Source organism: Bubalus bubalis, chromosome 2 (genome assembly GCF_019923935.1).
Source record: "Bubalus bubalis isolate 160015118507 breed Murrah chromosome 2, NDDB_SH_1, whole genome shotgun sequence".
Classification (NCBI taxonomy): domain Eukaryota; kingdom Metazoa; phylum Chordata; class Mammalia; order Artiodactyla; family Bovidae; genus Bubalus; species Bubalus bubalis.
The window spans coordinates 140,980,233-140,994,464 of NC_059158.1; the positions used below are offsets into that span (position 1 = coordinate 140,980,233).

A 14,232-nucleotide genomic window follows, 5' to 3' on the forward strand; every position below is an offset into this window, starting at 1 on the left:
TAGTCCGTGGGGTTGCAAAGAGTCAGATACAACTGAGCAACTAATACACGCACACACTATAATTGTATTTCACACAGATTTCTGAATAAAGGAAAGTAGTTTCACAATGGTGCTTTCGTGTCTTCCTTGTAAATGTGTCTTCTTCCTCACTCCTTCTCTTCCTTTTACTTTCTGTACTCTGAGGCCCATCTGTCTGGACATCATCCCCTCTTTCTTCCTTAAGTGTCTCTTTCCATCATCTCTCTTTCCCTCAGGGTCTCAACCAGCCTTCATTTTTGTCTCATAAGCATTCATGAATCTTTCTCATTCTTTAATAACAAGAGAAGTCAAGCAAAATCCTCTTGGTCCCTTCCTTGTCAGTCTGGTCATGTTCCATCTCCCTCCCTGGTCTGAGAAGGCATCTCCTTGAAGAACAGGTCCTCACACATCACTTACCGTGCCCCAACTCCCCTTTCTTCTCCACCCTCTACAGCTCTGTCCTCTTGTAACAGCTGCCTCTGTGCTTCAAACTGCCAGACCCATGGCCCAGGATTTTCTTATAATTCTTGACCTGTGCACTGCCTCTGGTGTTACTGATCTCTCCACCTTGAGACCTTGCCCACCTGTTTTCTGAGTCATGCCTCTCCTGATTTCTTTCCTATTGCCCAACTGCTCTGTATTAGAGTTCTCTGCAGGCGCCTCTTTTCCTCCCAAACCTCAGCACCCTTGAAGGTTCATCCTTCAACCCTCTCTGCTCACCTACTTCTTTATTCTGTTACCACCTATAGCTGTCGATTCCTCAGTCTGCAACTCTGACTGTGAACTCTCCTGATACCTGTGCCAGGCATCTTAAACTCAGTGAGTTCAAAACTCTACTTCTACAGCCAGCCTACTCCTTCTGTGTTCTCTGCCTCAATTAATGAAGCCATTTGATCAATTTTAAAATCTAGGAGCTGTTTCTTATTCTTCTATTCTTATTTCTTATTCCCCTATTCTTCATTGATGACTCAGCCATGTAAAAACTATCTTCTCACACCCTTGATTCTGCCCTCACCTCTCCAGGCCATTACCTCTACAACTGCCTTGGTTCAGGCCCTTATCACTCTCTCGAGGGTTACTGCAGTAGCCTTGTAACTGGTCTCGCTGCCTTCTGCCTGGCCTGCTTCCAATCCCTTCCCCACACTGCCGCCTTTCTAAAAGGCAAATTTGATCACGGACTCTCTGCTGCTGAAAATCCTTCTGCAGAGTCACTGCTCCTCCAGGATAAAAATCGAAGCTCCCTAGCCTGGCACAAAAGCTCCTTTGTGATCTGGCTCTCCCTTCGGGTGTGTATCAAAGTCTTCTCTAATGATCCTGGTCCCCACTGACTACCCTTGCCCATAGCATCCCTCCTAAAGGAAATGAGTTGTTACAGGAGAGAAATGAGAGGAGGTATGGGAACAGAGAAGAGATTACAGGGCTGTGGTGTCCTGTACCATGACCACTAGCTGCCTGTGGCTGCTGAGCACCTGAAACACACTTGGTCCAAACAGAGATATGAGTGTGAAATACATCACGGATTCAAACTCAGCATGCAAAAAAGAGTGTAAAATAACTCATTAACAAATTTTAATATTGATCCCATGTTAAAACAGTAACATTTCAAATATAGTAGTTTGAACACTATTAAAGTTAATTCACGTTTCTTTTTATTTTTTAACATGGCTACTAGGAAATTATAAACTACCTGTGTTTGGGCTTCCCTGGTGGCTCAGATGGTAAAGAGTCTGCCTGCAATGCAGGCATCCCTGGGTCAGGAAGATGCCCTGGAGAAGGAAATGGCAACCCACTCCAGCATTCTTACCTGGAGAATCCCATGGACAGAGGAGCCTGGTGGGCTACAGTCCATGGGGTGGCAAAGAGTCAGACATGACTGAGAAACTAACACTTTCACACTTTCACTGCGTGGCTCGCATAGTAGTGCTATTGGACAGCATCAATGGAGGACATCTCCTTGCTCCCAGGAGATACATCCTGTTTGAACCACTCCCAAAAGCTTTCTGAATGATTAAGTCAACCCTACAGGTGTAGAGAAGCAGCAGTTGCTCCATTTCATAAATCCAGAGATACTAAGTTGGTATAGATGGACAGGGAAGTCTGGCGTACTGCAGTCCATGGGGTTGCAAAGAGTCGGACACGACTGAGCAACTGAACTGAACTGAGATATTAAGTGCGTTAGATAACATTCAGTTTCACAGAGACAGATTGTGAAAATTGCAGCAGGGAGCCCTTCGTACCACGTATTCAGGGCTGAAATCCCAAGTCAGGCACATCTGTCTCCCCCGACCCCCCAATCACCCTCGGGAGAGGGAAGCAGGAGACTGCGTTGGAGGGAGGCTTTGAGGTAGGCCGGAGGAGCAAGGGCAGGGCAAGAGGTGCCCCATTCCCAGGAAGCCTCCTGCTTGTAAGGTGCAGACAGAACACCAAGAGCCACGATCTCTGAGATCCCCCATCCTGCCATGGCTCCTTCCCCAGTGGGAGAAGTCCCAGCTCCCCCACTGTCTTGAGTCTCAATAATATGTCCCTGATGAAGCCACTGTGCGTCAAACAAAATGACCTGCCTAACAGCTGGTAAGTTCTCAGTTGTGCCTTAGGATACCGGGGGCAGCAGTCTGTGGATCATTTGGCCTAAAAGGCTTGGAGTAAGGTATAGAGCTGTCACAAGGACCCGGAAGATAATAAGTCCTGAGAGATTTGCAGAGCTTTCTGTCTTCAAGTGGAAAAGCCAAACAGTGATAGGAAAGCAGAACTTATCAGGTTGGAGCCAGGAGAGACATGAAGGTAAAGGGAAGAAGCCATGACTATTAAGGGAAAAGTCCCATGGAATCGCATGCCAGTGAGGCTGATAGGCAGTGGGCCTCAGCGCTTGTATTCTGGTGGTTTGCATGCTGTGTTCTGTTGAACCCCTTGGTTCTAATAAGACTGCCCTGGGCAGTTGTTCTGACTTGCGTTTATGTATCAGGCATAAGATTCTGGTAGGGGGAGAGGTGGTTGTGTTAAAAGTTTGAAAGTCATACTGTACAGAGACTGGCCTGAGAAAGTGGTGACCACCCAGGTGTGGTGACTGCTCTCCCATTGGCAACATCTGGGACTAGTTCAGGCCCTTAACAGGGGCTCTAGCTCCTTTCCATCTGAAGCTGAGTGACTCTCCATTGGACTGACTGTGCAGTCTGCCTCCCCTTACCCGGGACGCCAGAACCGTCATTCTTGGGTACCAAATTTCCACTTTGCACCCCAGGTTCTCTTTCACATTCCCAAGTCCTCACTTTGAGTTCTTGTGTAGGAATCCCAAATTGCCTTTGGTAAGGGTCCCATCACTTACCTCCACGCTTTCTTAAGCCGATAGTCATGCCTCGGAGCTACAAGCGCTACAGTAAGTGCCTGCTGCTCCATTTCAAGCTTCTTCAAAACTGACTCCTGCCAGCAAAGGGCCAGAAACTCAGTTTGGCTGCCCTGCTGGTCTCTGGGGTCCCATTTGTACCATAAATGCAATTTGGGAAGAGAAGGGGAAGGCAAGTGTAGCCTGATTTTCCTAAATTATGGTATATCTGCTTCTTTGTTCCCTGTGGAAAAGTTGGTCTTACATGTAGACTAGAAAGGTAGCTGCTGCCTTTATAATGGTGTGATTTCAGAATTCATTCCACTTAAAAGAGCTTTTCAAATATCAATACTTACTCTTTCTTGCTCTCTAATATGCAAAAGCCTACATTATAAAAGCTCTGTTTTCTTTCCCAAGACCACTATGGTTTGGAAGAGAAAGAGGGCAGATTTGATGCTTGGAAAGCCTAGTTTTGACTCATGTAATTGACTGGCTGTAATGAACTTGAGCCAATTACTTAATCTTCCTGAAGATTAATCTTTCTGAACCTCAGTTTTCTCATTTATGAAGTGAAATTAATAGTACCTACTTGCTTTGTTACGATTTTTTTATGACTAAATAAAACAAGGTATAAAGTGCCCAGCAGCAGGGCCTAAAATGCAATGCTAAGGAAGTGGTAACTTACCAGATTTTACAGACCCTTTCCTGAGACTAATAAGGAAGAAGATAAGAAATCTGGGTCTAGAGACCCAGAATTCAGCCATCCCTGGGTGAAAAAGGATCAGAAGGAAGTTGCCTTCACATTTTTGCTTAAGGCCAGTCCTGCCTAATGGTTTGCATTTGTGAAAATATTCATCTGGGATTATGAATGCAGCATGCAGCCATGGGAAAAAAAAAAAAGAGAGAGACATGTTTACATCCTCTGCCAGGATAATATAAGAATAAACAAAGCAAGTTTTTGAATCTCTGAATAGTCAGGTGCACTGCCATCAAAATAAACTTTTATTTCTATTCTTTGCTGATAAATTATAGATAAAGGAAGCCACTAAAATAACCCAGAAAAGGAAGATTCATATACAAATTAGATACCAGAGACAGGCTTCACACTTACTTTGTTGGAGCCATTCTTTCCTTAACTGTGGGTGTTTGGGAAGTTCTTTTATTGTCACCTTTGTTGCTGACAAAAAGAAAAAGCTTCAGTATACTCAGGAGAGAATGGTTTTGATTGGAGGCGTGTTGTTCTCAGTGTGGGCTAACTTTCCTGTATTGTAGTGATTGCTAATACATAACTGAGGAAACCCGTAAACAGGGCTGGATCTGACATACTGCCGCTTCTGATTGACTTGTGTTTATTATAGGAATGGGGGCAGTTCTATAATTTTTAAAGGGGAAAGTGGAAGATGTTATGCTGGCTACTGTGACTGCTAGTGTCCTCATCTGGAAGGTCTTTGGCCTTTTTCCTGTATGTATCCTGTGAAATCTAAATGATGGGCTGGATTCAGTGCATGCAGGGGCTGTCAATGGCTTACGGGGCCCTTGGATGCAATTGATCGCCCCTGGCGATACTATAGTATCAATGGAGTGTCATATTCAACCCATGAACACTCACAAAGAGTATAAACCCGCTACCTTTAATGCTGTTAAAAATAATAGCATTAAAAATATTATTTAGTGTTGGTTTGTGGCATTAACATATAAACTCACTTATTGTTCTCCTAGTCTCGGAATAAGAACTGTTGCAGGTGCAGTGGGTGGTATCAACTGAGGTGGTCATGACAACATTAATTTATCATTTCCAAACCTTGGTAGGATTTCACCTTCTGAATCTTCTGGATTGTGTGTAGTTATTTCTCATTTGTTAAGGCAAGGCATATTTAGCTGTTCCTTATGGAAATGCACTAGAAGTATCTTCATGAAGGTTGATGAAAATTGTTCCTTTTTTTGCAAATCATTTTTTCTCCCTATCAAGACATTTTTGGATTCTAACTTCTAAAAATTTAATCTCTCAGTGGTACATCTTTCACTTGTTTGTCGATTATACTTTTGAGAAAGGTGTTTTCTTTGTCATTGATAAAATGTGGACCAAGACAGTCCAAAGACAGAGTTCTGTGACTTTCTCCACGAGACTTCTTGACATCCATACATGAATTGTTAGCTGTGTTTTGTTTGTTTGTTTCTTTGTTTGAACAAGTTTGATCATCTTGCACTTGGGTTTACTTTCTTGCCCCCAAGCTCTCTCTAGGAGGATACAACCAGGAAAGACTTAATCCGATGCCTTAGTGATGCCATCATTATTGATCCACTTACTGCCAATCATAGAACCTGTATTATGAAATGTAATGAGATTAATTTGGAGTAACTTGTAGATTGCATACATTCTTCTTTTGAAAAGTTTACTCAAGAGCATATGTAAATGACCCTATTTTTTATTTTTAGAAAATAATTTTGTAAAGTAAACTCATACTTCACCTCTAATTTCAACTCATATGAGCTTGTTTGGTTAAAAGGAATTGCTTTCTTGTGTATCACTCAGTTCTCTTTATGGAATCATTGCTTTGAAAACTAATTGGTGGTGGGATGGGAAATCAGACCTTGGGTGTCACTCCAGCACATCATTATACTCACTCCTCCTGGGACAGACATGAATCACACTGAGGCATGTCCACACAGCATGCTGGCATCTATGTAAATGGCTCCATGACAGCTTCACTAACTGTGACCATGACAGAGAATGCACTGATAGCATCATGTTGCTAACGGATGTGTTTTCTCTAAGTGGAAAATTCTGTATTATTTGAAAAAGTTCCCCACCCCCTGCCACCCACTACACAAACTCTTTGACTTTTACATTAATATCAAATGTCAAATATACAAACAATATTTGTGTACTGTATTTTGTTTTCTTTGTGTACAAAATAGTCTTCTACATGCTTTTTACCTTGGACTCAATGGAAAGAAATAATGTGAAAGAACAGTAGCACCGAGGAATTCAAACCTGCAATAAAAAGAAATAAACTCTTGCTTCCTAGAAATACTGCTCTTTGGTAGTGCTTTATATTTTACAAAATACTTTCAACAAGTTTTTTGTTTTTTTGCAAAAAAACTTTTTTTCTGACTATAAAAATAATTGCATATCATTGAATTTGGAAAAAATACTGAAGTGGGTAAAAGAATTAAGTCAGCTAAAATTTCACCACCAAGAGATCATCTTTGTTAGCACCTGGTATATTTTCCTTTCAGATATGCATTCATGTGTGGTTGTGAGTATGTGCATACATTGTGTGTGTGTGTGTGTGTGTGTGTGTGTGTGTGTTTAAATTAGCTTCGTGGTGGACCTGAGAAGTTTGTACTGAACAGTCAGTATGACTTAAAAATGGCTTGGAATCAGACAATTTGAAATTTTAGACCTGGCTATACTACTTATGTCGTGACTGTAAATTGCTTAAACTATCAAAACTTCCATTTCTACTTCTATAAAATGAGGATAATAATAGTATTCCTCTACTAGGTTTATTGTATAAGAATTAATAAAATAATACATATAAAATACTTAGCATGGTACATGCCTCGTAGTAAATGCTCAGTAAGTGTGAGCTATTGTTATTATACAGGTTTTCTTGTCTCTTGTCCTCACTTTATTTTCTAGTAGCAATTTCTCTTGTCAAAAAACATTACTTGAGAAGTATTTGGAATGACTGCATATATTTCAATACATGAATATACCTTAATGTAATCATTTCTCTATGCTTAGACCATTTCCAGTTCTTTGCTGTCACGAAGAGCGCCACAGTTAATATCCTTTACATTCATTTCTGTGCATAGACAACAAAATGAATTACTAATGGCATTTTACAGAGAAGCAGAAAAAAACGAACAGTTCTTTAGTATCTGCTAATGTGCCAGGTGATATGCTAGGGATTTTTTTATCTCAAAATTCTCATTTAACTCTTCCATAACCCCGTTGAAGTACATCTGTTACCCCAGTTTTTGGATGAAAACCCTCTGATGGGAGACAAGCAGCTTGCCCAAGGTCACAGAGACAGTGGTGGTGGAGATGGTGTGTGAAGCCAGCTGTCTGATTTCAAAGCTTAAGCCTTTCCATTCTGGCAGGCAGCTCATGCCTATCTTTTTAAGGCTGGCGGGATGAATAGTTACCATTGTGTTTTTCACTAAATGTTACTTGGTGCCACATAAAAGATAGGACACTTGGCTGGAACTCTGAGCTTGCTCAATATAGCACCTCCCATGTGCGTATGTTCTTATATGTTTTGGAATCAAGCCTCATTAAAATAAAGTGTTAACTAAAGGAAATAAAACATTGGTGTGATTATTTGATGAAGCAAACCTTGAGGAAGAAAACATTTATTTAGTCAAAAAATACAGAAATCGTCTTTGTTTTAGTTGGATGGGCTAGGCCGGAATTGCTTACCTCCCTAGCAATCTGAGTATTTCACACACATCAGTATAGGAATTAAACAATAACAGCCAAAGTAAATGGATGCTGTCAAAAGGGATTATAAGTTTCATTACTTGTATATTAAGGGTTGAAAGGAAAAATCTTTAGCCTTAATTGTAAGATGATATATCAGGAAAGAGCCAAAACAATTGCTATAGGTATAAGTATAGGTATAAGGGAGACATAAAAGTGCTGGGACAAACCTCCAAAGAATTATTTGGTGAACTGACAGGTTGTCTTTAAAAAGTCAGCCATTCGGAACATTTATCTTGGCAGCTCTCAAATCTGACTTACAGTGTGTAGTGTGGCAGTCAATTTTTGTAGGAAAAATGCATAATTAATACGAAGATCAAGGTAGAAAGTATTGCCAGTCAGTACCTAACACACAGTTTCTTAGAACAAAGGAGCAATTGAAGTTGTCTTTTAATAGGGTAATCCTGGCTTGTCATTTTGTAGGTATCAGTTCTTAGTGAAAAATGAAAGAGAAAAAAATGCCCCGGTAGTAATATTTCATATCGAAGAGGTACTTTGTTGCTGAGTTTATAACCAGCTCTTGTCTAGTCAAGAAAGCTACCTTTGGTTTCTGAGTTCTTGAATTTTCATAGTCCTTGAGCTTACACACACTTGCCTTATAATTGTTTCAGTTTCCCTTCAGATCATTTTAGTTCCTGCAGGGGAGAAAGAGTGTCCCTCATAGCCCAAGAACTAAGAAGGTTTTGCATCTTGACACAGCATGACCACCAGCTCAGGCTGTGGAGAGTATGTTGCCCCTGGTCGGGTAGCAGGTGGGAAGGGCCTGCGAGTTGAGTGTGGGCTCTCTGCACAACTAGTGAGCAGTTACAACTGTGGACAGAGGATGGACTCTGGATCTGCGGATTGGATCTGAGATGTGGCTTCATCCAGCCCTCGGTAGCTATGTAACGCTGGGCTAAGTGCTTTACTGCCTCTGAGCCTTGGCTCCCTCTGCTCTCGCACAGAGATAATGATTCCTGCACAGTCAAAGGTCATAGGGAGGATTAAATGCATTGAACCAACCAATGGGTTAACTCAAAAGTGCTCTGATGATTAGCTCCCAAGTTACAAATTAATAGTTACAGGTCCTGCCTCCCAAGGAGAAGCCAGTTTACCATTTTAAATATTTTCAAATGAATAATGGGAATATTTGTAAAAATATACCATTCCTGGTGCTAACCTCACTTGAGTCTCCTAACTCTTTGCTTATACATTTTGCAATAATATAGGGATAGGCTCCATGCTTGCCCAGGAAGCACCTGGTGCCCAACGAGCATGGCATCTCTCAGAGCTTGAATGCTCAATCCCATGGCACATCCCTCTGATGAAGGAAGGAGGCCTTGGCATCAGTAGGTGGTTCCTTTGAACACAATATAGACCTTTATAAAAACAGGCATTTAAGTCTGCTGTGTTGTTTCAAGATAGAAGCAAAACTTGTATGTTTGATGCATTATTTTAGCTTTCAATAAAAAAGATTTATAGAAAAGATATCAGATAGGAAAACATTCCAACAGGGTTGCATTATAAATAATTATAAGCAGCTCTTTGATTATTAAAGCAATCATTTTGCCAAAGGGGAGAAGGAAAGAGAAGAAGTTAGGAATTTTGACACTGGACATCACACACACTTTTCTGAAGTCTCCCGTGGTTCCCCTGCAGCCCTGGTAATGTTGGCAAGGGCTCAGAAACTGCTTCTGTGTCTGGCTGCCAGAGAGTCCATCTCACCTGTGGGGCTGCACTTACTCCCTTTCCCTGGGATGTTTCAGGCTAACCTCCCTGCCCTTTCTTGCCTCCCGGCTGGTCGTGGTGACCCTTTCTCTCAGTCCTTTAGAAGGACAGGATTGGTTTATTGGCCACCAGTTTGAGCTCATGTCTTATGAATGTGTTTCAGGTCTATAATGACTGAAGTGTCTCTGTGGCATTCCTCAGGGATGGGGGACAGGGGAGTGGTGTGAGCCAAGTGCTAGATGTTTTATAAAAAAAAATCCATGAAGGACCTGCTACCTGGGAATGGCTAACCCTGCTTGCTGTACTCATCTTGAACTGGTTTTGAAATTTTGTTTCTCCTTCTATGCGTGTGCCTGCTAAGTTGCTTCAATCATGTCCGACTCTTTGCAAACCTATGGACTGTAGCCCACCAGTCTCCTCTGTCCATGGGATTCTCCATGCCCTCCTCCAGGGAATCTTCCTGACCCAGGGATCTAACCTGCATCTCTTCTGTCTCCTGCATTGGCAGGCCGGTTCTTTACCACTAGCGCCACCTGGGAAGCCGTTTCTCCTTTTTTTTTTTTTTTTTTTTTTTTTTAATTTTATTTTATTTTTAAACTTTACATAACTGTATTAGATTTGCCAAATATCAAAATGAATCCGCCACAGGTTTACATGTGTTCCCCATCCTGAACCCTCCTCCCTCCTCCCTCCCCATTCCATCCCTCTGGGTCGTCCCAGTGCACCAGCCCCAAGCATCAACTATTCTAAATTTCCCTTATTTGCTTTGCTACTGCATTTCATTCATCTCATTTCTTCATCAGCTATTTCTTGAGTGTCTGCTCTGTACTGGGTACTCTGAGAGGAACAGAAAGGAATTAAACATTGAAAAGGAGAGAACAGTTCACACCTCAGGTAGAAAACAAAATATGTCTCCAGGGTTGAGAGAAAGGGAGAAGTTAAGTGCGTAATGATTTTTTTTTTTTGAGCTGTATTTTCTGTAATAAATTGTGCTACATAAAAATCTATACCAACATTCATTTATGTAACAAATCCCATTATAATGAAAATTCCTGTTATCTGTGACTGAAGCAAACATCATTAGAACACAATTTCAATGCAAAAGAAGACTTTGAATAGTCCCTTGGAGTGAGTTGAAATGGGACTTGACCTCTATATCAAGCTTTTCCTCTATACTGTTCATTTCCACCTGTCAACAAATACTTGATTTGATAGTAAAGCCAGTTAAATCAATATTTCTTGCTGTAGTGAAGGTACAGCAACATATATCCAAGGGCAGCATATCCCTACCAGCCTTATTTTGTTCATTTTAGTTCAGTCTCTCAGTCATGTCCAACTCTTTTCGACCCCGTGGACTGCAGCATGCCAGGCTTCCCTGTCCATCACCACCCACCGGAACTGCTCAAACTCGTGTCCTTTGAGTCATTGATGCCATTCAACCATCTTATCCTCTGTTGTCCTCTACTCCTCCTGTCTTCAATCTTTCCCAGCATCAGGATCTTTTCCAATGGGTCAGTTCTTCACATCAGGTGGCCAACGTATTGGACGGCTTTAGCATCAGTCCTTCCAAAGAATATTCAGGACTGATTTCTTTTAGGATTGACTGGTTTGATCTCCTTGCAGTCCAAGGGACTCTCAAGAGTCTTCTCCAACACCACAGTCCAAAAGCATCAATTCTTTGGCGCTCAGCTTTCTTTATAGTACAACTGTTATATCCATACATGACTACTGGAAAAACAATAATTTTGACTAGACAGAACTTTGTCAGCAAAGTAATGTCTCTGCTTTTTAATATGCTGTCTAAGTTGGTCATAGCTTTTCTTCCAAGGAGCAAGCGTCTTTTAATTTCATGGCTGCAGTCACCATTTGCAGTGATTTTGGAGCCCAAGAAAATAAAGCCTGTCACTGTTTCCATTTTTTGTCGATCTATTTGCCATGAAGTGATGGGATCAGACACTATGATCTTAGTTTTTTGAATGTTGAATTTTAAGCCAGCTTTTTCACTCTCCTCTTTCACTTTCATCAAGAGGCTCTTTAGTTCTTTGCTTTCTGCTGTAAGGGTGGTGTCATCTGTAAATCTGAGGTTATTGATATTTCTCCCAGCAATCTTGATTCCAGCTTTTGCTTCTTCCAGCCCAGCATTTCTCATGATGTACTCTGCATACAAGTTAAATAAACAGGGTGATAATATACAACCTTGATGTACTCCTTTCCCTATTTGGAACCAGTCTATTGTTCCATGTCTGGTTGTAACTGTTGCTACTTGACCTGCATACAGATTTCTCAGGGGGCAGTTAAGGTGGTCTGGAATTCCCATCTCTTGAAGAATTTTCCACAGTTTGTTGTAATCCACACAGTCAAATGCTTTGGTGTAGTCAGTAAAGCAGAAGTAGATGTTTTTCTGGAACTCTCTTGCTTTTTTGATGATTCAACAGATGTTGGCAATTTGATGTCTGGTTCCTCTGCCTTTTCTAAATCCAGCTTGAACATCTGGAAGTTCACGGTTCATGTACTATTGAAGCCTGGCTTGGAGAATTTTGAGCATGACTTTACTTTGTTAGCGTGTGAGATGAGTGCAATTGCACGGTAGTTTGAGCATTCTTTGGCATTGCCTTTCTTTGGGATTGGAATGAATACTGACATTTTCCAGTCCTGTGGCCACTGCTGAGTTTTCCAAATTTGCTGCCATATTGGAAGCGGCACTGTAGCAGCAGCGTCTTTTGGGATCTGAAATAGCTCAACTGGAATTCTGTCACCTCCACTAGCTTTATTCATAGTGATGCTTCCTAAGGCCCATTTGACTTCTTTTGTTAAGTGTATATAGTTTATCATAAACCTACTTGATTGAACTACTTTCACATAAATAGGCTGAAAATAATCCACAAATATACCCTTAAAAAAAAACACACAGAAAATCTCTGTCTTCTCCCTCATTTTCATCATAAGGAATGACAGTATGGATAAGATCTTGATTGTGATAGGTATGCTTTCTTTCTCTTTGCTCTAAAGGGTTCACCTGAACACACTGTCCCATCTTCTGTCCCAGTCAGAGGATTTCTGAACATACCCACAAAGTGGCAAATACTAATGAACCCAAGAGTCTCAGATTGTTGGAATCTAATCATCGTGATGGAAGGGAGAGTAAGGTGAAAGCCTCTTACCTTACTCTTTCTTGGAACTTTTAATTGTTAGATGCGTTCTGAAAATTACCTATTAAAAGTTCAGTGTTTCTGTAAACAAATGGCCTGAAGCATCAATATAAACATCATCAAATGTATTTACTGTTTTCAGAAAATTGAGCTTCTCTTGCCTGTACTGTGAATAGAAGAGTGACTGTCATTTCTTGGGCTCCTACTCTGTGCTAAGCACTTACAACATCTCATCTCTCATAGTAAAATGATGCTTTAATGCATGTATTATTATTTCCATTTCATGTTCATTCAACTGCTGAATAACTTATCTGAGGGCACCAAGCTAGAACGGGTATAAGCAGGGATTTTAACCCAAGTTAGTCTGATTCCAAAGCCTTTTCATTTTTTTCACCAGGTGTCTTGAGAATGAAAAAAGATTTTTTTTTTTTAATTGTTAAAGTTACACATGTTCATTATAGGAAGCTTGGAAAGCAGACAAAATGATAAGAAAAAAATCACTCATAATTCTTCACCCCAAGAATAATCAGTACTAAATTTTATTTTTCTTTCTAAGCTAGTGAAAGTGAAGTCGCTCAGTCGTGTCTGACTCTTTGCGACCCCGTGGACTGTAGCCCACCAGGCTCCTCCGTCCATGGGATTCTCCAGGCAAAAATACTGGAGTGGGTTGCCATTTCCTTCTCCAAGCTAAAGAAAGCTATAATTTATATATCTTAGAGAGTATTGTTCTTCAGAGTTGTCATCCTTGAAGTGTATTCATGTTCTTTAACAACAGTTGCCATTGCTTAAAGCATTTTTAGAACCTTTTTCAGAGCCAATTTAGGTACTAAATTCTCTGTAGATTCCCATGCACTGGGTACTTTGGTAGAGACATAGCAAAGACAATGTATCCATTCCCTAAATGCTTGTCAGAATAATATATTTTATGTTCTAACTTTTGTGCCTTCTAAAATTATATGCTGCAAATATTTGACCATCCTGTAAAGAATACCATCATTACCCTCTCTAAGGACCATAAACATCTTCTGCCACTTCTGTTGTGGTAGGAGATGGAGTTTACCAAAATGCTACTTCCTCCCATGTCAAAGATTGATGGACATTTTGGGTTATATTTAAAAGTCTTTATTAAAAATTAAATCTATAAATGTTTACTATTTTGTTTGACAACTCATGTTATTTATTACAGAGTCCACACAACAATCTTTGCCTTTTGTGGTACATAAAGAAAATCAAAGAATTGTTTTTGTCAGAAGTTTGAAAAAGCACATTTTAAAATCAATTTCTTTTTAATGGAAGTGTTATACTCACTGAATGATTTCCCTCCAAGGAGCTTCTGTAAAAGCAAATATATCTTAAGTGTGATGAACTGATCTTTAAATAAAGTCGGTAGCATCTTGTGTCAAGGTAAATGTTTCTCAAAGAAGCAGGCGTGCATGAGCACAGACACACACATACGTAAAAGAAAAGATTGCTATCGAAATGACCGTTGGTATACTTTATTAAAGTGAAGAAAGTCAAGTAGTTGAAGAAGAAAGTCAAGTGCCAGCTGA

The 14,232-nt window shown here is 40.6% G+C and overlaps 1 protein-coding gene across 2 annotated transcripts in view; it reads left to right on the forward strand.

Annotated features, from left to right (window-relative positions):
* Nucleotides 1-14,232, forward strand: part of SPATS2L (spermatogenesis associated serine rich 2 like) — a 188,938-nt gene that overhangs the window by 8,388 nt on the left and 166,318 nt on the right. The window lies entirely within an intron of this gene.